At 44.4% G+C, this 27,883-nt stretch overlaps 1 protein-coding gene across 8 annotated transcripts in view; it reads right to left on the bottom strand.

Annotated features, from left to right (window-relative positions):
- CGNL1 (cingulin like 1) overlaps positions 1–27,883 on the bottom strand; it is a 134,895-nt gene that overhangs the window by 93,161 nt on the left and 13,851 nt on the right. Inside the window, exon 1 of one of the 8 annotated variants that reach the window (XM_075897321.1) lies at positions 27,267–27,526. The exons of 5 other annotated variants lie outside the window; for them this stretch is intronic. The gene's annotated coding sequence lies outside the window, so the exon portion shown is untranslated. Of the gene's footprint in view, positions 1–23,505; positions 23,599–27,084; positions 27,236–27,266; positions 27,527–27,883 lie in introns of those variants that run through there. 2 more of the 8 variants (XM_075897319.1, XM_006112472.4) reach the window with 2 other exon arrangements.

Here is a 27,883-nt window from a genome sequence, read left to right as displayed (position 1 = left end):
ACCAGGAGGGGTTTGGGCAATGGTGCAGCTGCCAGGGTAGGCTGGGGCCATAACATGGCTGCTCGGCTTTCCAGACAGCCAGGAAGATCAGGCTATAGGGAAGGGTGGTGCCAATCCACCTGCTGAGATGGCTGAGACTAAGGGCTTGGATAAGTCCCTTTTGGGGTAGGTACTGGGCTGCTGCCATGGGGGGCAGACTTGGCTCTGGGGTGGGGGTGGGGGGCAAGGATGTGGAAGGGGTAAGGCTGGGGCTTGCCTTCCCCAGATGGACGTTCACCCATTACCCATGCCAATAACTCAATACAGGCAGTCCCCGAGTTACGTGGATCCGACTTATGTCGGATCTGCACTTACGAACGGGGCTTTTCTCGCCCCGGAACTCGCCGGCGGCGGGACCACCCAGACGCGCAGTGGTCCTGCCACTGCGTCCTCTGGGACGAGAAAAGCTGCTCCGGGTGTCCCTGGTCTGCTGGGGGGGTCCCCAGCAGACCAGGGACACCCCGAGCAAAGCTGCAGAGGTGGCGGGGTCCCGCGCCTCCAAGGCTTTGCTCCGGAGCAAAGCCTTGGAAGCGCGGGACCCCGCCACCTGTGCGGCTTTGCTCGGGGTGTCCCTGGTCTGCTGGGGACCCCCCCAGCAGACCAGGGACACCCCGAGCAGACCAGGGACACCCGGAGCAAAGCCGCAGAGGCGGCGGGCTTTGCTCCGGAGCTAGTGCGCCCCCCCCCAGCAGACCAGGCTTTTGTTGTAGAAGCCTGGGGTAGAGCAGCTGGAGTGCTGCCGGGTTGGTCCTGGGGGGACCTACCCGGCAGCGCACCAGCTGTTCTGTCCCAGGCTCCAGATTCAGCCGCTGTTGAAACTGATCAGTGGCTGATTCCAGGAAGCTGTGGGCAGAGCAACTCTGCCTTGGACTTCCTGTAGTCAGCCCCTGGTCAGTTTCAGCAGCAGCAGCAGCTGAATCTGGAGCCAGTTCCGAGTTACGTACAAATTCAACTTAAGAACAAACCTATAGTCCCTATCTTGTACATAACCCGGGGACTGCCTGTAGTTTCCTTGTGTAATATCAAGGGACTGAGCCTTTTTATTGAGTGTGTGCATCACATAATAGGATTTCTTTCAAAGTCCTATTTAAAGCCCTTTAAAATCTGTTGTTAAAAGTGGAAAATGTTACAATGAATTTTATGGAAAAATTAGATCTGAACCACGGCTCTATTTGGAAGTCAATGGAGTAAACTTGCTCTAGCTTATTTTTCAGCCAGCTAGAAAACAAATTAAAGTGCACCGACTGTGCTTCAAATAAATCATTACCTCGAAACTGTTAATAGTTAAAACCAACACCCAAATAGTCAGAGCATGAACTGTACTTAAAATTAAATGTGCATGCATCTTTAAAGTATAGTTGAGCTCAGCAGAATTTGTTTCAAATCCTTCTAATTCACAGACTCAATTAATCATCTTCTTGTTGCATTTACCACTCTTGTGAAATACCTTCCTGTACGTGCAACAATAATAAATATTCAGATCCTGTGCTTGGTATGTTCTCAGAACAAAAATTTGTATGGAGAATTTGATTAGATCTTTTCTTATCAAAAACACACAAAAATACACCCAATATTATTAGCTTTGTTGTAGAGAACATACAAAAGAAAGGCCTGTGTTATTTCTGGAATGCTGATGACCATAACAAGTTTTTCTGCAATAATTTTCAACAAGAAGTTTGTAATAGGGAAAAATTATAACACATTGAGAGCTACAACAAAACCTTCCTTCATACATTAGATATTTGGGATGAATATATTTCCCTTTCAGAATGTCTCCAGAATATTATGTATATGTTAAACCTCATAAATATCAAGTCAGAAATTTTAAAACAAATACCTCAGAAAACAAAGCTTTATACAGATTGGCAATTATGGTTTGTTATAAATCTCAAACACAGATGATAGGTCTTTTTTCTAAAAAATTATTGAATCAATTCCTCCCTATAGGTATGCATCACTTTAAAATATTCAGAAGTTTTATAGCCTTCTTAGAATTTACTCTCAGAAAGAGCTACTATAGCATTTTTATTGAGAAAGAAAAATGCCACATCAATAGCACTGACTGCTAACGATGTTAAAATGCATTTATTTATGTAAATGTTCTAACTGCTGAAATGTTCAGTGGTTACACATTTACACGCTGGGCGGGAGGCAGGCGGCTCACAGGCAGCAGAGAGTAAGAGGGGGACAAGCAACTCCACAGGAGCCAGCTCCCCATGAGCACTGGCTCCCCCTGTCTATCCCCCTACTTCTCCCCCCCCCCCACCCCCACACACACAATAATGCCTCTGCTACAGTGGCAGCAGTGCTGAGGGGAGGGCTGCCTGTAATTATGCATGTTAACTGATGAGCTCAGGCTCGCTGGTAAACCATGTGCATTGAGTTGGGTGCACCAATCAAGGTGCAAGAAGATGCAGTCGTAGTCATATTGTGGTTTGTTTTAATCATATAAAGGTTGGATTTAAGTGTTGTACATTGTTCTTCCACTGTTTTCCTGGTATGTTCTTTCAAGATTATATAGATCAGAATCAAGGGGAACCGGCGGGTGGGAAGCAGGGCTGACGGGGGGAGGGGAGTTTGATGCAGCAGAGCTGGCTGGGAGACATTGGGAGGAGGAGGGGAGAACTGGCCACCGGACGCAGGGCTTGCGGGGGCAGCGGGGTTGGACGGGGAAGATTGGGAGGAGAAATGACTGTCCCAAAAACTGGACTGTCCTGCGACCCCCATGTAAGTTGATCACGACCCACAGTTTGAGAAACACTGTGTTAAAGGAAAAAAGCAGAGTTTATCAAGGGAGACAAATTCAAGGTCTGAGATTTCTCTAACTACTGTTGGCTTGAGTATCACATTCTAACTGTATATTTTCAATGAAGTAAAACTGACTGCTGCTCTGTAAGGTACATATATAAAGTCCTTTTCAAATGCATAGGAGTCTTGATTTTCAGTAAAGATAGGAACAGTGTTTTTACACAACTTTTCATGACACTGCTTTCAAGTCGTCATTTTCATTACTTAACAATAAATTCCTCTCTCTTGTTTGTAAAGTGAAAACCATCATAAGGGTGTGTACTGATTCAGCTGCTTATGAAAAGTAACTAATTCTAACAAATTGTTTACTTTTCAAAAAATTATTGCTACAATTAAATAAAAAATGCATAGCCCAGGATAGACAAGCCCCACCATCCTTTGAAGATCAAAAATGTAGCTGGAATTTAGAACAATAATGTGTGATGTTTTCTGGCTAGAAACATTGTATCCAATGCTTCATGTTATGCCAAATTTGATTGAGCAACACTTTCACCTGGAAACTTTGAAAACAATCCAAGAAAGTAATAGCTTTTTGCAGTTGTATTGTATTGGACTAAGCAGCTGCATTTACTCACCAACAAGCATTCTAAATCCAAAGTTCATTAAAAGCGAGTGACTCCAAATTTTACAGGGGCATTAAATGTAAAGATCCAGGGGACCCACTCAAACAAGAGTGAAGCCAGTTCAACTTAATTGATAATGCCAAACAAAGTCATTGCAAAGAGAGGTTATGTCAAAAAAATCTGTCACATGCCACAGTTATTTGCCTTTACTTGTAATTTCAGCCAAAGGATTCTATTTAATCAAAGCTCGTCAATTTACACTTTGAGGGGGATGAAGGAGATGGATTTCAAACTGCATTTATCACAGATTCAGCCATCACTGGGTATGATCCTGCAAATAGGATCTTGTATATGTCTCTTCCTTCTGCCTCGAGCTCCTCTGATATTTGATGGGAAAAGAGTACAGGCATGATTCTGTTTGCAGCATCAAGACATTATTTATATATGCAGGATCAGCTACCTAAATACCGGTAGTTCATAAAGTGCCATTTTACCTGCTGCTTCCTTTACTTCAACTTGTTAGTTGGTATTATAGGAGGTGGGGCTTTAGGACTTTCAGACCTCTTAAAGTGTGCTGGTGGCACCTCATGAATGTCTCAGGCCCTAGGATCCAGGGCCTCTCACTAAACCCCTTCTCCAATACAACATTCCAGCTTTGTGGCTGCAGGCACTAAGACACCCCCTTCTGAAAGGGCAGTGAGGCCTAGCAGCCAGAGTCAATAGCAATCCCCCTGTTGCAGGGCAATAAGGCCAAGCAGCAAGATTCAATAATCACAACTGTAGCACCCAGGGCAGGACGGAGGCATGGGCAAGCCAGGCAGCTGCCCAGGGCGCCAACCGATGAGGGGCACCTGATTGCAGCGGTAAGGGGCGCACAGCATCCCTGACATCTGCCATCAGGAGCTGCGCGCCCAGCTCCTGCAGCACTGGCTCCAAGGCGCCGGCCAGCAGCACCCTTCCCCCGGTGGCTGCAGGGTCCTGCACGGCCCAGCGCGCGCGCCAGCAGCGCTGGCTAGGCCGGGCTGGGCAGTGCATGTGCCGTGCGCACTGGGAGCAAGCCCCGGACTGCACGCCAGCGGCCGTGGCTGGCGCGTGCATGCACCGTGCGCCCCGGGGTGACGGGCCCGTGTCCACTTGGCCGACAACAATGGAAAGAAATGAAAATGATAATTATATGATAGGACAGCTTCTTTGAGGGTGACATCAAACTGCTAACTCTTTGCTTTAAGAAGAACTGGAAAATAGACCACTGGGTTTAAAAAATATTTGCTTCCTTTTGAGAGCAGCCAAAAAGACTTTCACATTCTAGTGTCTGTCCCTACCCAAATGGAATGAAAAATCCTAGGACAGATTTCATACTTGCAAAATCACATGTAGCCAGGAATCCTGGCTATACTGCACATGTTATTCACAATTCAAAGCGGCAGAAGTACTGCATCACTGAAAGATTTACAGTGGTAGGGAGACCAAAGAAAGGCTGAAGACCACCGTGAAGATTAGGATGGTTTATCATGACAGGCAGAACAGAAGCATACAACTGCTCTACATATAAATTCCATAGAAAATTACATTAATGTTCTATATTCTGTACTAAATGTTACAGAGACATGAATGGATTTGCAGTGATCACTTTGAAACTGAGCACCAATGTCCCTTCCATCTGCCAGTTCTACATATAAACACTCTCCTCGCAATCTTGAAAGATCTAGAAGAGGAACACATTTCCCAGCTACCACTGAACTTAAATCAGGACCAATCCTAGGTTTTGCAGGAAATCTATATAAAACAACCCCACCCAGAAATGCCTTCATCTATGACCAGGTTTCCCATCTTTCCACAATCACGTTGTCCCTGACTCCAGCTGTATTTTGTAATCCCTCATTGTACCCATATTGGGCTATCTTATCCATCCTCATCCTTGCAAGAGCCAAAAAGCCAGGAGATTGAACCAAAGCTGTTTTTCCAGATAGGACGCATAATTTGGAAAATAATTCTCTGCTATGACATGAAGGCATCAGATGGGGCAGCCTGACCTACTACTTTGGCTACTAGGTCCTGTGGGTGGGTAGCAGTGTTCCCTATAAGCTGCGCACCAAGGTGGCTGCCCGGTAGAGATTCCAGTGCCACTCAGCTCATCAGCAAAGTGCCTGCGGCCACCCGCAGCAGGCAGAATGTTTTTCTACGGGTGGTGAACATCTGTAGATGCTTTGGTGCATGTAACACTTATTCCACACACGGATGGAAAAAATTAGAAGGAAGATTGGTAGGTAACATGGGAACTCTGGACAAGTTGATTCCTATGCACTCAAAAAATGACTATGAGCCACCCTGAATGAAAATATTAGCATGGCTGACATTTTGTGCAGATTGTTTAATAAGAATTTGCATAGAATCATAAATTTCAGCTGTATGGACGCTTTGCTCCCACAGGCAACATCTCCCAGACACTGCTTTCCATCTTCCTCTACTTCTATAATTAAGTGTGTCACCCTGTTCTTGAAGGAACGCTCTCGTTAGGCAAAATACAATTACCAGACATAGCAAAGCAAATATTAATATAATCTCCAACTTCATTTCCAAATGCGTAGTTTTCATTATTAAATCAACCATAATTATTCTGAAGTCCTTGCACTTTTGAATTTTCCCGACAGAGTTTGATCATAGGATATTTAGATCACTGCACAGACCTCTTGCACTTCAACTTTAAGACTCTCACTGGCGAGCTAGACACACTGTTATCATCTATGACCAACGTATAGTGAGAGACCCAACACGTACTCTACCAGAGGGTTACACAACTGGAATATTGGGTGTCAGGATTTCTGGTTAGTGATTAGAGACAACATAGCCAAACATAATGATGGCCCTCTCTGAGTTATCTACGGGAAATGAACCTAGGATCTCTGGATTTAGAAGCATGAATCTCGATCATTTCAGCTAGAGCAGTGGTCCTCAACCTTTCGTGGCTGCCGGACACCCAAGGGCGGGGCCACTCATGTGCCGGGTGTCCGGGGGCAGGACCGCTCACGTGCCGCGCTTCCAGGGGTGGGGCCACGCACGTGCCGCGCGCCGGGGGTAGGGACTGCCCATGCGCCCTGAGCCCAGGTCCGGCACCGCGCATGTGCCCACACCCAGGGCAGGGGCCGCCCACGCACACCGCATCCGGAGCTGGCACCGCGCATGTGCTGTGCACCCAGGGCAGGGACTGCCTACGCGCCCTGTGCCCAGGGCTGGCACTGCACATGTGCCACGCACCCAGGGCAAGGGCCACACACGCGCCCTGCACCTGGGGCCGGCACTGCTCATGTGCCGCGTGCCAGGGGTAGGGGTCGCCCACACACCCTGATCCCAGGGCCAGCACCGCACATGTGCCGTGCGCCCGGGGCAGGGATCCCCCACGGGCCCGGGGCCGGCACCACGTATGTGCCGCATGCCCGGGGACGGGGCCAGCCCAGATGTTTCGGCGGGCACATATTAATGCCCCGGCAGGCGCCATGGCACTCATGGACACCGCGTTGGGGACCACTGAGCTAGAGAATTAAGTTCATTAGCAAAGAGACAACAGAAGATATACAAACCTGTATGAATCTAGCCACCACAGTTGATCAGGGATTTTCCATCAGAAAAATGGCGATTTTGCCAAAAACTTTCCATTTTCAGTACCAAAAAAAATCAAAAGGAAACATTTCATTTCAGGTCAGTTCAACCCAAATTGAAATATTTTGGTTTAACTTATCCAAAACACTGAGTTCAAAACCAGTCCAACCAACCAGTAAGCTGCATTTCCATATCGGTTCATTCACGTACAGTAACTGTAGTTCAGGTCCATGTTCTCCTATGGGCCAGGCTCCATGGGGGACGACTTCTCCAAAAATCAGAATCATGGGACTGGAAGGGACCTTGAAAGGCCACTTAATCCAGGCCCCTGCACTCGTGGCAGGACTGAATATTTTCTAGGGCACTCCTTACAGGTGTTTGACCAACCTGCTTTTAAAATCTCCAGTGATGGTATGCAGCTTTTCCTCTGACCGAGTGCAGGCTCCCATCATGGAAGTCTCTAGTTTCATTATAAGAGGGAGATAAAGTCCAGCAATGGAGTCTGGGTTGTCCGCTGCCCGCGTGTTCCGCCGCTTTGCTCCCCGTCCCCCTGGTCTGCAGACCAGGGGGATGGGGAGCAAAGCAGAGCAAAGCCACGGAGCCCGAGGGCAGCAGGACAGCCACGGCGCGTCTGGGCTGTCCCGCTGCCCCCGTGCTCCGCGGCTTTGCTCCGGACGCCTGTGGTACAGCAGCTGGGGCGCTGCCAGTTGGTTCCGTAGCACCGCTCTGGGTGCTACTGGACCAACCCGGCAGCACCCCAGCTGCTCTGCCCCAGGCGTCCTGATTCAGCCACTGCTGGTCAGTTTCAGCAGCGGCAGAATCAGGACGCCTGGGGCAGAGCAGCTTGGGTGCTGCTGGGTTGGTCCAGTAGTGCCGAGGAGCGGCGGCGCTACTGGACCAACCCAGCAGCACCTCAGCTGCTCTGCCCCAGGCGTCCCCAAGTCAGCCGCTGCTGAAACTGACCAGTGGCTGACTACAGGAAGCCCCTGCCCCGGGCTTCCTGGAATCAGCCGCTGATCAGTTTCAGCAGCAGCTGACTTGGGGATGCCTGGGGTTCTTAAGTTGAATCTGTATGTAAGTCAGAACTGGCGTCCAGATTCAGCCGCTGTTGAAACTGATCAGTTTCAGCAGCGGCTGAATCTGGACGCCAGTTCCGACTTACATACAGATTCAACTTAAGAACAAACCTACAGTCCCTATCTTGTACGTAACCCGGGGACTGCCTGTAATTGGTTCTACACTACCACCACTTTAGCTGGACCAGAGAGTTAGAGCAGTACAAGTTCTGTGTATGTACAAGGCCCTACTGATCTTTAAATACTTAAAAAAAAACCAAAATACCTCAAGCCCCCCCCATCTTTAAATACTTATATCAGTATTAAATATATACATATGCTCATGTTCAATTTCTCCTTTGATTTTCTGCCAGATTTACAAGAGAATTGAAGAAAAATGTCTACCCAACTATGCTACTGAGTATAATTTTGGCTTGGCTATATATGTTGATTTTGTAGGTTTCTGTTAAAAGTACAACAAAAATGGCAACAACCACAGCTGAGTAATGAAAAGACACTTAAAGGTTCTAAAAGGAGTATGTGCTTTCAAATACAATAGCTGGTTTGTATCCAAACATCTGATATGACCAAACCTTTCTCCACAAGAGGTTTTTTGTTTTACTACATTTTCCTCCAATTGTGAATATTGGAAGCTTTTTATTTTGTTCCAAAAAAAATTTTCTTAATACAGTAACTCAATGATTTCATTATTGTTTAAATAAAGAGAGTATCCAGTACGTATTTTTAGAGGCCCAAAGGCAAAAATCTGAAGTTTGTAAAAAAAAGTCTTTCAGAGAATATTTCTTAAAGAGATATAAACGAGGACTGCTCTCTGGGGGCACGTTGTTGTGCTTAAAGAAGCACCGGGGATCTTTTTCAGGGGAATAAGGCAACACACCACATTTATTGAACATACATAGATCAATCAATACTTTATCATATGTATAAGATACATTACATTCATGCACACTCACACACACACACGCACACTCCGTCTTGTTACCAATAGTTGCTCCCCCTAACTACACTGGCCAGGAGAGTTAGATGGGGGAGGAGTGGAGCCCGGCTTCTGCAGATCCGGATCCGGATCCATGCTCCCATGTTGACAAGACGAAACCCTGGGGTCCCTCTGCAAGATGCCTCATATTTATCCCCCTCATTCAGCCAGTTAGTCATCACCTCACCTTTTTTAATGCTGATTCAAAGAGAGTCCTTCCAAGGGCAGGCACTTGCTGCATGACTCCCAAGGCTATCTATATGTCCAATCTTCTTTTCAATGAGCTCACTTCACAAGTCTTGTTGTCTTTGGATCTGGCTCCCAGCCCCTCTCCACCCTTGCAAATGCTGCTGGAGGTGCTCACCTCTCAAGGCTTCTCCATTCACACCTCATTCATTTCAACAGGACAAGCAATGAAAGATCTTTTCTACTAGAAGAGAGATCTTTTCTACTAGAAAAAAAACATTTTCCTATTCCGAAGGCCTATAGAATAAAGGGCTTAATACAAAGTTTCTATGGTCTATAAGAAGCAAAGATCTATACAAGATCTATCTATATAAAGACTTACAAAGTTTCTCTTAATACAAAGTTATATGAGAATGATGCATGGTTATATGGAAATGTAGCAGAGGTTTATCCACAACCAGGGGCAGATATAGGGCAGGGCGAACGGGGCGGCCGCCCCGGTCCCTGCACTTAAAAAAGCCCTGGGCATGCGCCGTGACGCCATGCGCATGCGCCGTGGCAAAGGGAGGGCCCCGCGGAGTTACGCTGCCCGGGGCCCCGCAAAACAGTCATCTGCCCCTGTCCACAACATCTACACTGCAGGGCAAAATTCAACTTAAAATACGTAACTTCAGCTATGTCGACTGCGTAGCTGAAGTCGAAATAGCTTAATACAGCTTTTGATGCTGTCTACACTGCAGGAAGTTGAAGGAAGAACACTTTTCCTTCAACTTCCCTAACTCCTTGTGAAGAGTTGGAGTAAGAAATCCTCCATCTTGAAATTATTTCAAAATAACAGCTTTCTGTGTAGACATGCACTTTGTTATTTCAAAATAACATCAGTTATTTCGAAATAAAGCTGTTGTGTAGACGTATCCTGAGTCTGTTAGGGTTGGCTTTGCCAGTACTGCAAGGACACAAAACCTTTTTATATTACTTTGAGGATGATAAAAAAAAATTCCTTCACTTTGGGTGCTATCATGAGCTCTTCCACGGAACTCTCAAAGGGAATGTCTACACTACAGCGCTAATTCGAACTAACTTAGTTCGAATTACTTAATTCGAACTAAGCTAATTTGAATTAGCACATCCACACTTAAAAACTAGTTCGAATTAGTGTTTTGCTAATTCGAACTAGCATGTCCACACTGAGTGGACCCTGAACCGAGGTTAAGGATGGCCAGAAGCAGTGCAGGCAGGGCAGCAGATTAGGACTTAAGAGCGTGGAGCTGCTGTCTCAGGCTAGCCGAGGGCTGTGCTTAAAGGGACCCGAACCCCACCCCAGACAGACAGTTCTCAGGGGTTCCCTGCTTGCAAAGCAGTCCTGGCTTGGAGTACCCTGAATGCCCACACTCGGCACATCACAGCACTCGGCCATCAGCCCGGCTGCACTTGCCGCAGGCTTCCATCCGGGGGGGCAATCGGGGGGCTGCAGGAGAGCTTCCACCCCGAGGAGCCCGCAGAGCCACCCCAGTCCTCCCCATCGGGGGCTCGTACCCCATTCCTCCCTCACCTCCTTCCACTTACCCCTTCCTAGCCCCCCTTCCTGATGTACAAAATAAAGGACATGTGTGTTCAAAAATAGAAACTCTCTTTATTGAACAAAACTCAGGGAGACTGGGAAAAGGAGGTGGGAGAGGGGAAGAGAGAGAGTGGGAGAGGGGAGGGCAACTAAAATGATCAGGGGTTTGGAACAGGTCCCATATGAAGAGAGGCTAAAGAGACTGGGACTTTTCAGCTTAGAAAAGAGGAGATGGAGGGGGGATATGATAGAGGTCTATAAAAGCACGAGTGGTGTGAAGAGGGTGCATAAAGAAAAGTTCTTCATTAGTTCCCATAATAGTAGGACTAGAGGACACCAAATGAAATGAATGGGTAGCAGGCTTCAAACTAATAACAGAAAATTCTTCTTCACAAAGCAAATAGTCAACCTGTGGAACTCCTTGCTGCAGGAGGCTGTGAAGGCTAGAACTAGAACAGAGTTTAAAGAGAAGTGAGATAAAGTCATGGAGGTTGGGTCCATGGAGTGGTATTAGCCAGGGCATAGAAATGGTGTCCCTGGCCTCTGTTTGTGGAAGGCTGGAGATGGATGGCACGACACAAATGGCTTGGTCATTGTCTTCAGTCCATCCCCTCCAAGGTCCCTAGTGTTGGCCGCTGTTGGCAGACAGGCTACTGGGCTAGATGGACCTTTGGTCTGACCCAGTACTGACATTCTAAGCTCAGGGTCGGGGGTCTCACTGGACCACCTTGATTTTCATGCACACCTGCTTCTGGGTGGCCATGCTGGCAGCTATCCTGCCCTAGATGGCCACTTTCCTGTGCCTAGTGCGGAGGTCGTGGATGAGGTCCACGATGTCTGCACTAGACCAGGCGGGCGCCCGCCTCTTGCGGATCTGGGCAGGCTCCCGGGAGCCGCCAGCCTGGTCCCGGGAAGAGGCGGAGGGCTGGGTGGCAGCGGGTGGCTACACAGCCCTTAATTCAAACTACTTAATTCGAACTAGGCGTTAGTCCTCGTAGAATGAGGTTTACCTAGATCGAATTAAGCGCTCCGCTAGTTCGAATTAAGTTCGAACTAGCGGTTTGCTAGTGTAGCGCCTATCAACGTTAATTCGAACTAACGTCTGTTAGTTTGAATTAACTTTGTAGTGTAGACATACAGCCTTGTATAATACATACTAAAAATGGTACTGCTTTAATAATACTGGTTATTGTTAAAGCAATACAACACCCTCATGTGAATGCAGTTATTCCAATATAGCTTATTCACGTACAGAAAATATAGCACATCAGTAGAATCTTTGTACTCAAACTCCTATGTCTATGCTAGGGAATAAAGTGGTATAACCATATCCGTACAAAATAAATACATTTGCTACCCGTATGTGAACTAGTTACGCTGGGACAACAACTGTGTCTAGATCAGGCTTTAAAAAATTGTTTTATAGAGACATTCATATAAAATAGGGTACAAGGCTGATTCCTTGGATAGAGAATAATGTTTGTAACCTGGAACAAGTGAATGGGGAGTATCTATATCAGACTTTTTATATACATTTTGTACCTCGAGTTAATGGCTTATCAATTAACTTAAAACACAAAAATTTAGTGAAAACAAGCCCACTAAGCTATACAAATAGGTAGTTTTAGTACTCAAAGTACTCCACCAATGGGCACATAATAGACTTTTTTAAATTAGTAAATGCAGATTAGGTTGTTGTTTCCTCGTGTTTATGCTTATTCACTGTAATGTCAAAACATTCTACACTTTTTTTTTTCATTTTGCAGAGAGAATCTTTAGTTTTCACTGCAAAACAATCAGTTAAAGTTTCAATGAAAAGAACCCAAACATGTTTAGAAGCCTTAACCATGCATCTCCCTACTTTAATATGTTTGGACAATTTTTACCTGTTCCTAATTCTGCATTCCCTTGGATTTGTAATGCTTGGTTTGGGTTGGGGATAATTATAATATCCTGGTAATGATTTTTACCTTTAAGTTACTGATCTTGACTCTCAACATTAACTCCATTGGAATGTAGTTTGTGTCTTGAAATTGCCTTCTTTTTAAATTCATACACAAACACAAAACAAGAAACCACGAAATAATTTTGACCGTGTGTTATTCTAATTGAAACGGGCTAACAGCTTCTTTGCCCATCATCAAAGTAGGACAAAGTAGGAAAAGTGTACCAGTAAATCTGGCCCTTAAATGGCATCAGGTACACTTATTTAGAAAACTGTGTAGGAGAGAGACAAGGAAGCCTCATCTCTGCGCCCCAAATCTCCCCCAACACATCTCCCTGTTTCCTCAGCAGTGCTATCTCTGCACACACTGAAGTTGCGGCTGCAGTGCCATAGGATGCCTATGAACTACAGGCGGTCAGGATAGCATGTCACTATGGAACCCATAAAGAATAGCGACAGTTGGGCCAAGTAATATGCCAGTGCGATGAAGTAGGGATTGTATTTGCTCTGTTTGCTGTGTTATGTTGCATATGATTTTTGTCCTGTAGAAACCCCACGTGTGTGTGTGCCTCAGTTTCCCTGGGCACTACACCACTGTCTAGATGGGAATGGGAATTCCAGGTGTGACTCACTGAGGGAGGATGCCCCATCCCAGCATGTACACAATGGCCCAGACTCAAGGTAACCTAAGCCTGGGTGGGGATTGGACCAGGTGACAAAATAAAATCACCCCCAATGAGGGCTGATAGCTTTGTCGGTGGGAAAGCATCTCCTGCCAACAAACTGCTGTCTGCACTGGCACTTTTCATTGGTAACATTTTTGTTAGTCAGGACAGGGGTGTGTTTTTCACACTCTGACCAACAAAAGTTTTACTGACAAAAGTGCAGTGTAGACACAGCCTAATTCAACCAGAAATGTTGCAAGGTAAGTGGACATAAAAATCTGGATTTCTATATACACAGCTTCCGCAACAACACACAGACTGACATTATTCACAAATGACAACAAGCGACACACAATCTTAGCCGCGCTGAACACCATGCCATCCAGAGTCTCAAAAACAACCTGGACATTGTAATCAAACCAGCTGACAAAGGGGGTACTGTGGTCATTATGAATAAGGCCGACTATAACCAGGAGGCAACCAGACAACTCTCGAACACCACATTTTACAAACCTCTCCCCTCTGACCCCACCTTGGACTACCAAAAGAAACTACACTGTCTCCTTAAAAGCCTCCCCACAGCTACTCGGGAACAAATCCTCACAGAATCACCTTCTGACCCCCGACCAGGATTGTTCTATCTACTTCCCAAGATCCATAAACCTGGGCACCCCGGACGTCCCATCATCTCTGGTATTGGCACGCTCACTACTGGTCTATCCAGCTATGAAGACACTCTTCTCAAACCCTTCGTAACCAATACCCCCAGCTATCTCCGAGACACTACTGACTTCCTAAGGAAACTACAAAACATCGATAACCTCCCCAATAATACCATCCTTGCCACCATGGATGTAGAAGCTCTATATACCAACATCCCACATGAAGACGGATTACAAGCAATTAGAAACACTATCCCAGAGGACATTACTGCCAACCTGATAGCAGACCTATGTAACTTTGTTCTCACCCACAATTATTTCCAGTTTGAGAACAACTTATACCTCCAGATCAGCGGCACAGCCATGGATACACGCATGGCCCCACAGTATGCTAACATCTTTATGGCTGACCTAGAACAACGTTTCCTCAACTCCCGTCCCCTTTCACCCCTCCTCTACCTACGGTACATCGATGACATCTTTATGATCTGGACACATGGCCAAGAAACACTGGAGATATTCCACAGAGATTTCAACAACCTACACCCCACCATCAACCTCAGCCTGGACCATTCTACACGAGAGATCCACTTCCTGGACACCACCGTACAAATCAACAATGGAAAATTAGACACCACTCTCTACAGAAAACCCACCGACTCATACAGTTACCTACATGCATCCAGCTCCCATCCAGAACACACCACACGATCCATCGTCTATAGCCAAGCCCTTCGATACAACCGCATCTGCTCTAACCCCACTGACAGAGACCAGAAGCTTCAGGATCTCTACCAAGCATTTATAAATCTCAACTACCCACCCAGAGAAATAAAAAAGCAAATTGAAAGAGCCAGACGAATACCTAGAAACCATCTACTTCAAGACATACCCAAGAAAACCAACAATAGAACACCACTTGTCATCACCTACAACCCCCAACTTAAACCTGTCCAACACATTATCAATAAACTACAGCCTATATTGGAACAGGATACCATACTCAAAGAGGCTCTGGGAGACAGACCCATAGTCTCCTATAGACAACCACCTAACCTCAAGATGATTCTTACCAACCACCACAGGACATACCACACTAATACCAACCCTGGTACCTTCCCTTGCAACAAACCCCGTTGCCAGCTTTGTCCACATATTCATTCTGCTGATACCATTATTGGACCTAATCAAGTGAGTTATAAGATCAAGAACACATATTCCTGCGCATCCAGAAATATAATCTATGCTATCATGTGCCGAAAGTGTCCGTCTGCTATGTACATTGGACAAACATCTCAGACACTTCGCCAAAGGATTAATGCCCACAAAACAGATATCAGACAAGATCACAAAGAGAAAACAGTTTCTTGCCACTTTAACCAGAAAGGACACTCTCTAAATGACTTAGCCACCTGCATTCTGCTACAAAGACCTTTTACATCTGCACTTGAAAGGGAATCCTCTGAACTGTCATTCATGTTAAAATTCGACACTTGCCAACAAGGACTTAACAAGACTTTGAACTTTCTCACCCATTACCAAGACAGTTTCCCCAATTATCACCTGTAATACCATTAACTCACAAACATCCCACTCTCCCTACCTTTAATATCAGCAATTCACAGACACTTACCTTCCTTCCTCCCCCTTCCCACCCCCCCCCCCCCCGCATCCTCCTTCTGTTCTGCAATGTGATTTGTCCTTTTCATATTTGTTCATTTTTTTTAATTGTATCCTTTGGTATATATGGTTGTGACTACTTTCTTCCACTATTTGATCTGAGGAAGTGGGTCTGGCCCACGAAAGCTCATCATCTAATAAACCATCTTGTTAGTCTTTAAAGTGCTACATTGTCCTGCATTTTGCTTGGACATAAAAAGGCGCTCTTTTTACATCACATCTGAAATCAAGGTTTACATTCTATATTGAATAGTGTGTCTCAATAGGACAAATAAATGGAACACTGTAATTTAAATATAGTGGATCCAATGCTTACTTAGAGGCACATGTGAAAAAAACAAGTATTTAAAGTGCATTTAAAATGTCTGGCTATGGATTTCATCACCCATTCCATTTCTCTTAAAATAGAACTGCACTTGGATAAATTCCTTCAATGAGACTGCCAACCTGTTGGCAGAGATGTTACAAGGTCAGAGCAAATTCACTGTGCTCTAATCCCAAACACTGGTGACGCCATGACTACCACTTTACTAAATCTTCTACGCATGCAGTACTACTCTTAGCTTCTCAGGTTTAAACCTCAAACTGCAATATGCAGTCACATTGAAAAAAATGTTGCCATTTAGATTTATCTCCACTAACACACAGCTAAAGCCAACACAGATTCTGAAGTTTGCTAATCTGCTCAAATGAACATGTCTGAAATAATTATTCCCTGGGCAAGTAATACACTTTCCACATATGGCAACATAAACAAAATCTGCAATCTCTGTGGAAGACAGAAAAAATCCTTCACCTGAGACAAGTAGGAAACTCTTTGGTAAGGTAACATCTACAGGATCTAAGTAAGTAAGTAAGAACGAAAGAACGAACAGCAGTAAATCAATAAAGTGCTGTCTTCCTGAGCCAGCCAGCCCCAGTGCCTCTGCTGCTATTCATTGCTTTACCAACATGCAACAGAGGGGAACCCAACCACTGTTGGTTCTCACTATTGTTACTGAAAACTGGTTGGCATTCTACCTGACAAAAACCTCATTTATTTCCCTGCAGTGTGACTATAATCAGAAAAGGTATGAAACAAAATTGTTCGCTAAGGAGACTGATTCATACACAGGAGCAGGGATATGAGTACCACAATCCCCCCAAAGCATGCCAAAAATAGCTGTATGGATATTGGAAGTTGGGTTGGAGTACAGGCTCTCAAGTCCACCCTGAGCTCAGAAACTGGGGGCAGGGAGAAATCACAGAGAAAGAATGTTCTTTCTCCAGAAAGAAAAACACTACCTAGCAAGAGTCTTTCAATTTATCAGACATCCACTTGCCAAAAGGATGCAAGTCATCAAAAATGATACAGGGACAGTACTTTGGGCAAAATGATGGCCTTCCCCACAGAAATGAAACTGCATGGAAGGAAATGACCACCCACATCAGCATATGTGCATAGCAAGTCTGGAGGCTATAGGTGGCCTTTGTTTTTGCCTCAGCATTTCAAAGCAGCAGCATTGCACAGCTGATCCCAGGCTCAGCTGTGCAGAGCTGCTGCTTTCAAATACCCTCTCTTCCCCCCAACTCCTTTGCTGTCTCTATCTGATAGAGGCAGCAGGCGGGGGGGAAATCGACTAGTCCACTGACTAGTCCTTAACATCCCTAGTGGGGAGCGCGGGGGGGCGGGAAATCACACTATTCAGATAGCTGAGCCTGCATTCCATCCTTCATGAGCAGATCTAGGAAGCACAATTAGAATCCTGGCAGGAATCCCAGCAACTAGGAGCAGGTGGTTAGTTTCCCACCTGAACAGTGATATTCCCTTCTTTAATACCAGGCTATAGGTAGTAGGTTTAGTCCTCTGTCTGTAAGCATCTAACCTGATTTCCAAGGCTTAGGTCTGGATGGGTGAGAGTGAGTAGAAGAAAGAGAGGGAGAAACGGATAGGATAAATTAGAAAAGAGTAGCATGATTTGAGGAAGATATGGGAGAAGAAAGGGAAAAAGGGGGGGAGGAAGTAGAGTGTAATTAATGTGTTAGGGGGAGATACAAAGGAGTCAGAAGAAAGAGAGAAACAGGTCAATGAAGACAAAAGATAGAAAAGATACTCCATGATCTATTGTTGGAAAGACAGAAATGATAAAGAATGAAAAACAGACATCCCTAGAGTCAAAGGGCAGGCACTATGCCTTCTCGCATGTCTGGAAAGCCCCAACAGATAGTGGGCACTAAATAAACAAACAAATTAAACTGGGATCATCAAATAGTCACCAACACACATCATCTGAGTAACTGGACCAATATTAATGCTGAATAGTAAATCAACATTTGCTTTTTCCACTATATTCATCAAATTCTGTAGCTGGTTCAAACTAGTTGGTGAAAATTATTATTGGACAAATTCTGACGCAGGGATTTGAAAAATATATTCAAATATTTTTCTACCTGTAGTAGTACTGACAATTTTTCAAATGTGTTAAATAGAGAAAATGACTGAAAATGGTACAATTATATGCAGGCCACACCTGTCTCTTTAAATTGCAGAATGCATAGCTTCACAGAGGGAAGGCTTTGGAAATTACAGCACAGGTATTATTCACTCATGCTAAAAGGCTTAGTTCTCTGTTTAGTGTCAAGATAAGGCATTCAAGATGTACTCCATGACTCCATTTAGTGACAATGATCACACGCCAAAGACAATGCACCACAACTGGACATCACCTTTCCACTCACCCTTTAACAAAACTCCTTACTACCACCAAACAGGCCACATATCTTCCTTATTATCCTTTTTGCACAGTTCTGGAAAATCCTGTTCACTCACTTTTGGAGAAGGAGATGCAAGAAGTCTGGCATCCCTGATCGGATAAAGTTTAGGTTTTGATATGCTGTCATCGATGTATGGCAGTGACTCTGGCAATCAAATGTGTGCATGTGAATGCAAAAAATCTCTTCAATAGTTCCTAGAGATGACAGTAAGATCTTTGTGAACATGACCAACCAGCTCAGGAGCTCCACTTTCATTTAGATACTTTTCTTCATGAAAAGTCACTACTCTGTTGAAAATCTTCATCAACAACGAACACAAATGCTTTTGGCTTAGAAAATTTACTCTCATAAACCATGTTAGACCCTGAATCACTCAGCACTTCTCAGACTCAGGCTCATAGGGTATGTCTACACTTCATTCCTCTCCAGAGAGAAAGAGGAATGCAAATGCAGACACCCGAAATTGCAAACGAAGAGGGGATTTAAATAGCCCATGCTTCATTTGCATAATAGCATTATGGCGCTATTTCAAAATAGCGCTATTTCAAGAGAAAAATCAGGGTTATTTTGAGATAAAACCCTTCCCTCAAAATAACCCTTACTCCTCAGGTGTAAGAGTTATTTAAAGGGAAGGGTTTTATCTTGAAATAACCCCGTTTTTTCCTCTCAAAATAGCACCATAACGCAATTACATAAATGAAACGTGGGATATTTAAATCCCCGCTTCATTTGCAATTTTGTGTGTCTGCATTTGCATTCCTCTTGAGAGAGAGAGAGAGAGAGAGAGAGAGAGAGGAATGAAGTGTAGACATACCCATAATGTGCCTAGTATTAGTGGCCTATTTTAAGATTTCCATCACAGTACTGGCTGGGAGGACTGGCAACGCTATTAGGTCATTATCACTATGGCAATGGATTTAGAAGCCAGATTGGTAAAATACCATGGTGTATAGGCTGAAGCTAAGCCAATTTTTACTTCTGGCTAACTTCTAAGAAAAAGAAAATGACTTGGCCCAAAAGAACACAGGGCATTTCCTTAATACTACACTTTATATTAAATCTTCATCTCCATAGCAAAGCTCAAAAATTGAGCTCATTTTAAGCCAGACTGCATTAATAAACCATGAAGCAAACTTAATAATGCACTGAATGTGTTACTTATCAATATTAGTTGTTAGGTAATTACAGTACAATAGACAGCAGTAAATATTACAGTAAAACTAAAAAGATTCTCATATATATGTTATTAAATTAGCTCTTTATTCTCTTCTTTTTCAGTTCCCCAAACTCTCGTGTGATGGATCCATTACATTGTTTGTCAATTAAGTCTGGTCTATAAATAACGTAATAAACATTTTATGTCTTACAGTTAAACAAATTACATCTCAGTTTTCATTTGAACCCCTTTCATAACTCTTTTGGGCTGAAGCATCCTGCATCCATGCTTGAATTTAGAGCAAATGTTCCTGGAATCTGTGAGCAAAATCTTTTCAATCACAAAACGAAAAGGAATTACTTTCTCCCTTCTCTGTAAACATACATGAATGAGCAACTCAACATGCCTGAATTTTTTAGAAATTCAAACTTCATTTATAGTTAGTCCTCAAAAAGAAACAAAATTATCTGAAAATTTTGAAAAAATATTTTAAGTGCATTTATTTGTGCACAAGTGCAGTAAAAAATTTCTATTAGGTTTTTCTTGTACTGTACAATGTTTGTCAACTGACAGTAACACAACTCCACAGTACAACTTCCAGGGGCATGCCTATGGACCAAACTCTATGGCTTCCAGGCCATATGCTGGGCAGCCTGTGCTTGGGATAGAGGAATTACAAGACACATGTCAAAAGAATACAAAAGAGAGCTGCAATCTTCTCCATCTCATCTTTAGTCCTGCTTCTTGTCTTCATTCCTGCTTCTTTCCTCTGGAATATTCTTCCTACAAATGAAGCTCTGAACAACGACGCTCCACGCTGTGGATGTTACACCGAGGGACTTTCAAGCCAGCAAAGTCACCTGTACCACTAAGAACCTTATGGACTTTGACTGACCATTTAAGATTTCTCCTATTTTTTTCCCTTTCTTAATAATCATTTTTAATTTTAGACACTAAAAGATAGCAGAGTATAATTTTGGGTAAAAGCCAAACCTATGCTGACCTGGTAACATGGCTGACCCTTTGGGGTCAGGAGAACATTTTGGACAGTGAGCAGAGTTTTTTTAAGTAACTTTTCACTGTACTGGACCTATGTGCTGGTTGAGAGCCAGAGAAATGGAATACAGAAAGGTGGCTGGTTGATTTGATTCTTGATAGAATAAGAAGCAGAGCTGGTGACTGGTTGGGAAGTATAACTTCAATATTATCCTCCAGCCTTGGGAGTATCTGCTCTCCCTTTGCAGCCTGCCTTGACCTTGGCATTTCTAGTGAGGATTGCCCCCTACACACTCCAGGTCACACTCTACCCCTTCTATATTTAAGAAGAAATAAAGTGTGCATTAATATAGTCTAGGTAAAGAACCTGAAAACCTAAATGTGGGACTCATGTTTGTAAATAAATTTTAAAAATCATCCAAAAAAAGGATGTTAAGAATTCTTTGTTCCCATAACAGAAGAACTAGGGGTCACCAAATGAAATTCATTGGTATCAGGTTTAAAATAAACAAAAGGAAGTACTTCTCAATGCAACACACAGTCAACCTATGGAACTCCTTGCCAGAGGATGTTGTGAAGACCAGGACTTTAATAGTGTTCAAAAAAGAACTAGATAAATTAATGGAGGATAGGTCCATCAATGGCTATTAGCCAGAATGGGCAGGAATGGTGTCCCTGGCCTCCATTTGTCAGAAGCTGGAAATGTGAGAGAGAGGATGGATCGATCACTTGACAATTGCCTGTTTTCTTCACTCCCTCTGGGGCACCTGACATTGGCCACTGTCAGAGGACAGGATACTTAGCTAGATGGACCTTTGGTCTCATCCAGTATGGCCATTGTTACGTTCTTATTACCATGGTCATATGCATCATTTTAATCAGTAGGGTTTCAGTATATATCTTCTAACTATATATTTTAGAAAGGCACATCTGTTCTATCTGTCTGTGAGTCTGCTTGTTCAAAAACTCCTCCAAAATGGTGAAAGCTAGGACCATCAATTTTGGTATGTAGCTTCTTATCATAACTTAAAGCAACATCAGGGTTTGATTGTGCCAAGGTAATGGGATATGCATGGAATTCGACTGGTCTCATCAAATAGACAGGGAGGGGTCTGGTAGGAGGGAGTTATACTGCAGAAAGACCACAAGTCATTGCTCTGGGTTGGGACCGGGGATGACGGTGTTCAGTATGCAGCCTGCCCTGGGAAGAGAGGAAAAACCTGTCTCACCACAGCAGCAATGGGCCAGAAAGGGGGACTGGAACAGTTATAACCCCATTGGGCCACAGGGGGCAGTGGTGAAGAAAGGGTTCTACTATGTATTTCAAAGAGTTTGTTATGGCTGTTCCCACCGAAGTTGCAATGGCCATGGACAGGCGCTTCTCACCTGGCCCCAAGCTGCTTCACTGAGAGAGGGATGAGGTTATCCTCTCTCCCCAGGGCAGTCCCAACCCAGAGCAGTGCCTTAAATGAAGAAAAACAACTTAGAAGATTTACCTAACGTAACTCAAATATTTAAAATTATGTATTTACTGGAAAATTAACTTTGCTAACACAATCAGATGCTTCCATTTATGAACTGTGAGAGTATGACTTTGCAACATTAATGCCACACAGGTTTTTGCATTTCATATAACAGTCTTATGTGAAGCTTGAATGAAATTCCTGCTGAAAAGCATTACATTACAAAATTAACTTAAAAATAAGAACATTGACAGAACAGATCATAAGAACTTAAGATAATTTAATGCTATAGGGAACTTAGGGTTCCTAGGTGCTACAATAATACAAATAATATTAGTGATATTATTTAAAAGGGAGCTCATTCTACATTGAAAAGATTCTTCTTGTCATCTACTGTCACAATACTGCAGAGTAAAGACATTACACTTAAAGTTTTGCTGGTGTTTCAAGTGTAAAATCCTTGTTTTCAGATTGTTGGACACCATTTTAAATTACAGGTTTCTGCAGGTTCCTAGCCTTTGTAGATGTAATCAGTTTACAATGCAAACAGCTTGTTTCCATAGTAGAAACAGAAAACAGGAAGGGAGGGGGAGGAGCTTAAACTCCGTAATCTGTACTAACTAATTGGCTTACTACCAGTTTGTAAAAACATTTATCTCATGTTGTTCCATGGCCAAAGGGTTAAGTATTCAAGTCAGAGGTCATGCCATTTCACTTATACATTCCAGACATCACAGCCTCCAGGCAAACCAACTTTAAATTTGCTTCCAAATAGATCCATTTTTAGCAACATAGTGTGGGGTAGGAACTCCATTATATTCTTATTCTCCACAAAACTGATCTTGCTATTAAGGTAAACTTCTAGGACAAGGCAAAAATGAAACTGATTTCATTCATGGCCCACTTTTAGGCTAGGTCTATACATGGTTTTAAAACCTTGAACCATCTGGAACCCAGGGGAGGAAGGTAGGCTTCAGAGCCCAAGTTCCAGTCTTAGTCATAATGTCTACCCTGTTGCTTTTAGCAATACTGCAGAAGTGGGCATCTGTAGCTCCAAGCTCTGAGACTCGCTGCTGCAGGTTTTAAAATAGTCTACACTAATAACTATTTTGAAATTACTAAATTGGACTTAAGAACTTCCAATTTAACAAATTCAAATTCTTCCAAATGTTCATTGTAAAGTAAAACCAACTTTCTATTCACAAATGCAAGATCAGGAACTTTAGTGCTAAAAATATGTAAAAAAATATGATACATGCTTCTTCACTAGAAATTAATTTGGATAGTACAAATTATACCATGTATTAGTATAACAAATATAGCTATTATAGTACATAATAGAAACTACTAGTCTGTCACGGAAAATAAGAGTACTTACTGCAGGGGTGGCCACCAACCCATTCTGGGAAAAGAGCCAAGATAGCAGTGGATCCAGCCAGGGCAAACTTGTTGAGAAAAAAGCCAGGGCAAACTTGTTGAGAATAAAAAAAAAAAAAAAAAAAAAAAAAAGGACTGCCCCTTTTGCCCCTTTAAAAGGAGCCCCAGATCACATTTGGTCGAGCAAAAAAAGAAGCCGCATCTTTATTTCTGTAGCTTTCATGGCCGCACCAGATGGCTCCCCTGCCCAGGTCAGCACAGGGAGCCGAGAGGAGAGGGCTGTGTTTGAAGGCACAGGGGCAGCTTTCAAGCCACGGGGGGGGAGGGGGAAGGCTCGCGAGCCTCGGGTTGGCCACAGCGAATCTACTATAAGCAGATAATTACAATGCACACTCATAGAGAGATCACCACAACTTTGAGCATAACACACTCTTCCTTGCTATGTTAGTGAAAATCACCCATTACCACTTCCATTGTTATTTATAACATGACTGTAATTTATTTTAGATTACCATTTTTTTAGAGTTTGCATTGCACTGAAGCAGGCTCAAGAAACATTTCATCTTCCCTGGGATCGATCCCATGAACATGTATTCCAGAAAGAAACTTTCAAAGGAACGCTGAACTTCTCTGAATCTTAGAAATATGAAAAAAATTAGCCACAAAAAACATCCTACATTTTTGTTTACCGGAAACCACTGCAGTGTGTGCAGAACTACACAAACACCATATGTATGTATGTAAAAAAGTAATCTGAATAAAAACTGTTCAAAAACCGTTTCTAAGCCATTTTAATTAGATAAAATTCTAGATGCTTCGAAATATGTTTGTTCATTATAATTATAATTAGAGATGAGGAAAATTATAAAGTCACCTAGTCCACTGCACTGGCTAGAGTAAGATTGCTTCTCACTCAGTATTTCTTTGTACACTTGAACCTCCTTAATCTGGGTGTCCCTGAGCAGGGAACACCCATGGTTTGGACCCCGACAGGGAGGAGAAAGAAGTGGCTCTGCATGCCTCCCAACGGTAGGAACAGTAGTGCAGCAAAGCACTGGTCTGGAGGCTTTTCCCCTGCCACTTTCATAGTGGCAGGGGGCAGTGCCAGGGAGCAGGAGGAGGCACAGAGCCACATGGTCCCCCAGAAGCAGGGTGCCAAGTAAGTGCCCCATCCCCATTCCCCTCATAGCCGGACTGAACACTTCCATTCCACTCATGCACCCTCCCTTCCTAGGTGATGTGTGAGGGTGCATGTGGGGCCACACGCACCGCCCCCCCAAAGTGGGAGGGGCAAGCTATCAGGGGAGCTAGTGGCTGGAGAGCCAAAACCAACAGCAGGAGTCTGAGCTGCGTCCCTCAGCAGCGGCGGGGATGGTGCAGGCCTGGTGCCTCTAGATTACACGGATGCTGCTTTCTAGTCACACTGGTGAGGGAGGGGACCACCCCAGCACTCCCCTGAAGTGCTGCCGCATCCACTTCCAGAGAGCGTCAGGGCAGCGTGGCTAGAGAGTGGCACTGTGTGAGCTGGAGCTACCTGGCCAGCACCCTTCCCACCGCCAGCAGGCCTCACCACCAGTGCCATGACCCCGCTGGTTCTTCAAGGGTGGAGTAAGGATGGTGCAGATGTTAGGGAGAAGGAGTAGAGGCAGGGAGCGGCTTGGGGCAGAAGGGGGTTGTCTCGGCCCTTCCTCAGGCAGGGCCAGGGCACCTGGCTTGTGTCCCCCTCCTTGCCCTGTCACCAGTCACCACTGCTCCCAGATCCCACACCCCAACCCTCAGCATGTTACTGCACCCTCCCTCCCAGACTCTGCACCTCTAGTGCCCTTCATTATGGTGAACATCCATGGCCCAGAAAATTTCATAATCTGGCAAAACCTATTTCCAAAATTTGCCAGATTAAAGAGATTCAAGTGTAGTCAGTCAGTCTGACTTTATATCACCCCTTAAAACATAATTTTTCCACAAACCCTTTCAGCAATAATCTAGTGGACAATATGAAATGTAAAAATAAAAAAAAGATATGCTTCCTGAAATTCTGTTCTGTGACTAAATTAGCAAACAATTAAACACGCACTATCAAAACAATACCTTAAAAGAACGGAAATAAGAACATAAAGGGAAAGATTGTGTATTCTTTCTACCTTCACATTGTCTGCAAAGCTACTGATAACATATTCTATTCTCTACAAGATTTTCATTTTCATCTCCAACAGATACTCTAAAGCATTACCCGTATGTAATCAAATATGCAGCTTCTTAGAAAACCTTTTAATAGTGACCTCACATGCCTATCAATTAACAACAACAAATCAACACATCTGGCTGTCACACATTCTATGTGTTAAGGAAGTTATTCTGTGTTTTGCATGAGACAGTCCAGTAAAAAATTGCTAAAAGTAGTGATTTTAAAATCTCTATTTATTCATGTTTTACTCAAACCACCCTGGAAAATTCGAATTGTGCTCAAAGTTTATATTCTATATTTTGGTGTTAGCCGTTTAAATAAGATGTTTACAAAATAAGGGTTTAAAGCTCCTGTTAAGTTAACATTACAAAGTTTAGTGTAACTATGCTGCAGCTATTCCATATCATTGCACTGATTAGTTAGAGTATGATTTCAAAACTAATCCTGCCAACTGATCCATTCAGGCATACTTACATCCATATGGAGTCTAATATAGTCCTTGGGAGAGAGACTATGTCTTCTACATTTGTACAAGTCAAGCACACTGGAGATGTTCAGGTAAAACAAAAACCAACACAAAAAATAAGTGTCTCCAAGTATGGAGTTTCCACAACTCCCCCTGAATACTATTATCTTCAGTGATGATCTTTTTAAAAATATTCTACCTTGCACAAAAATTCAGCTCATACGGCAAGAAAATTACATCTTGACAGGAAGTACAGAAAAAGGATAAAAGCTGTGACAACTTGTTCTTGAGCCAGATGCTGACACTAATACATATTCACCAGAGGCAGCACTCATCTCTCTATAAAATTGTCAGCATATAGAAACATATACAACCTATCATTCACATGGTTAACTGGAAAAAGGAATTAATAGGAAAATTGTCTTCTAAGAATGCAAGTGAACACACACAAAAAAGGCACAATCCCGATCTCAAAAATAAGTTAATGTATATAATAAAAGGGATAAGAAATCAGAGGTGTATCCTCCCCCAAACACACATACACACTTCAGGAATCCCTGGAATCTGCTGAAGAATGTGTATCTACAAGTTGACACATCCCCATCTCCACCAAAGGGTCACAGTTTGAAGGGGCTAAAATTATGCCCACACTAACTCTAGCCAACAGACAACCTAGCATGCAGCCCCACACACCATGCTGTGAATTCATCTGAAACCACCCAGTGCAATATTTGCTATTATAAGTATCAACAGTGAACTGCACAGCAGGCAGCAGAATACAGTTCTCGCCAAGGACTTTACAACAAGGAAAAGTTGGGGAGACACAGGCCTAGTATGCCCTGATTTTACTTCCCCTAATATTCTCCCTACTTCCCTTATTATGACTGATTGAGCTCCACCAATGGCAGCAGAAATCAAAGCTTGATTACCTTCTTATTTAACAATTCTGGTGTTAAAGCCTCATTGTGGGAAGCACTGTAGGGACACAGGGCAGTCCCTGCCCCAAAGCACTTGCATTCCAGCACAGCTGGGGGCCTGGTAACTTATCAGCCTTTAGCCCCACAGGTGCAATGGTAGACATACCAGCCTCAGGCTACACTAGGGGTCCCACCTTTGCCGCCCAGGTGAGCGGACCCAGCAGTGCTCAGGGGGCATCAGGAGGGCAAAGCTGCTGAGGCTGTCCTGAAGCGATGCCGCCACGCCTCATTCGCAGGCTTCGCGTCTCGGGGAGGGAGGGAGCCTCCCCATTTTTGTCAGACGACGTTGCAAGGAGCCTTATGCTGAGTAGCTTGTTCCTTCCGGGGAGGGGGAGGAGGGGAAATCCCTGCCCATGGCCTTTGGAAAGCAGCAGCTCTGAGAGACCGAAAGCCAGTGAGCAGAGCAACTGGGCGCCTCACAGCGCAGCGTCCCAGCGACAGCCCCCAGGTCAGGCGGGTCAGCCCCACGGTCTAACCCGCCCCTCTCCCCCTGGGCAGCCCCGCCGCCCCCTCCCCGCTTCGGGCCTGGCACCAGCGCCCAGGCCAGCCCCGCGCCCCTGCCAGCAGCCCGGCCCGTGCCCCCCCGGGGCAGCTCCCACCCGCCCCGGCCAGCACCGCCCGCCTCGCTCCCTGCCCCGGACTGTCAGCGAGAGGAGCAACTCGGAGCTGGAAACCGCCCCCCCGGCCAGCAGCTGCCCTCTCCCCCCCGGCCAGCAGCGCGCCCCCAGCAGTTCCCCGGCCAGCAGCGCGC

Source organism: Pelodiscus sinensis, chromosome 14 (genome assembly GCF_049634645.1).
Source record: "Pelodiscus sinensis isolate JC-2024 chromosome 14, ASM4963464v1, whole genome shotgun sequence".
In the NCBI taxonomy this organism is placed as follows: Eukaryota; Metazoa; Chordata; order Testudines; family Trionychidae; genus Pelodiscus; species Pelodiscus sinensis.
Note: the sequence above shows the minus strand (reverse complement) of the source record. Positions and strands in the feature narration are given on the sequence as shown.